Source organism: Eubalaena glacialis, chromosome 1 (assembly GCF_028564815.1).
Source record: "Eubalaena glacialis isolate mEubGla1 chromosome 1, mEubGla1.1.hap2.+ XY, whole genome shotgun sequence".
Taxonomy (NCBI): Eukaryota; Metazoa; Chordata; class Mammalia; order Artiodactyla; family Balaenidae; genus Eubalaena; species Eubalaena glacialis.
In genome coordinates this window covers 228,708,318-228,710,193 of record NC_083716.1, presented here as the reverse complement: position 1 = coordinate 228,710,193, position 1,876 = coordinate 228,708,318, and positions in this window count along the sequence as shown.

Here is a 1,876-nt window from a genome sequence, read left to right as displayed (position 1 = left end):
TTTTACTTATCAATGGTACAACTCGTTGTTCTCACGTAAAGTCAAGAATCTTAGGTCCCCCGTCTCCTGCCCATGAATTGAGAACGCCTCCTGGATCAGGTAGAGTGAAAACCCGAGTAACATGCATGGCTCACATATATCAAGCATTTCCCCACACGCCTGTCGCTGGTCACAGATCAGCTCGTGTGCCTTCGTCCCAAAGGTTTGTAGCTATTACATATAACCCCATTTTAGAGAGTAAAATAATCTAAGGTCTAGAAGGGAACCTGTCTAAGTCACTCAGTGGGTAAGTGTAGTGTTGAGGTTCCAACTCAGTTCCCTCCAACTTCAAACCTTTACTTCCAGAGTTTAACAGTTCAAAGACATGGAAACTGGAAAAATTAAAAATCCATGTTCATTGAAATCCTGATATACTTTTGTGACACTGGGTTGTCAGAAATGCCATGTGGAAAATTCTCTCTTTTTTTTGTTTTGTACTTTTTTTGTTTGTTTTGTTTATTTTAAATTGCTGACTTCCCTTTATTCGGCCTTCAGGTGCTAATAGATGAATGATAAATCTATTTAAAAATAAGTTTTTGGCTTCCACATATTCCCATTGCTATTATTAGATGTTTAATTATGCAGCCACGGGGAAAGTTCTCAAGGCGCAGTTCCATTGCTGGACACAACCTGTACCCCTCTCCCACTCCCACCTCCCCAGTCTAACTTTCTTCTCTATGCTTTTGCTTTTGGGGGCTTCTGGTTAAGTTGGGATGCAAGTGCTCCTCAGCTGTCTCTCATTAACCTCTTGAAGCTCAACTAAATAGAGCTTCCCATTTGCTTTCCACATAAGATGGCAGCCAAATACACACACACACACACACATACCGTATCATACCACTCATACACACACACACACACACACACACACCACAGCCCCCCTCCTTCCCCATCCCATCATAAAATTCAAGGAGGAAAAGTTAATGATGCATCTAAAATAGCTAACTTGTTTTTTTACGTCAGCAGCATGTTTCTGGTTTAAATTCAAATTGTTCGTTTAATTTTACATCCCCCTTTCATCACTACCACACACCAACTATTCCAGTTAGCAGGGTCCCATGCCCCATATGTAAAAAAAAAAAAGTAGAGTTCTGAATCTGGTTTACTTCATCTGTTGAAAAAGAAAATAAGTTTGGCTGAGCTAAACAAACTTCTTCCTGAATAGAGTAACCTTACTATTTGTGTTTGCTGAAATGTTTGACAGATGGGAACCCGATGGGGATGTTTCTTTTAGTGACTGTGGAATACTTCAGCTCTCATCTTTGCTTTGCCACTGACTGAGTGACTTTGAGCAAAACACTTCTCTCTGGCTCGCTCCTTCTTTGTTTATAAAATAGGAGAATTATCTGATCTTACCCTGGGGTTCAGAAATTTGTCAACACGCTAAAATTGAATGTACTGTTTTTCCCGTGTATAGCTGTGTGTATTTTTTATTCCTGGGGAGGGGGCACTGTGACTTCCAGTGGATTCTCTAAAGATTCAAAACAGAGAGATGGTTTCTTAGAATCACAGAATTTCATAATGTTTATGATGCCCTAGCAAATTTTATAGAATTAGGGACTGGCCTAGGGCAAAAGAGTAGGTCAGTAAAGTTTGTCCCTACTTCTTTCTCCCCTCAGCTCTACACGTGGGTTGACGTTGGGTATTCCCCCTTTGCCAAATGTTTTCTTGGGACCCAGGGTCTCTCTGGAGTGGAGACAACACTAATTGCTAATAGTGGGGTTTTAGGTATCCATATGGAGAGAAGTTTAGTAGGAGATGTTTAGTTTACTTGGAGCAGATTTAGTGCTTTATAGGCACTGAGTCTTGAAAAGGAAAATGGTGAACTGGTCCCTTG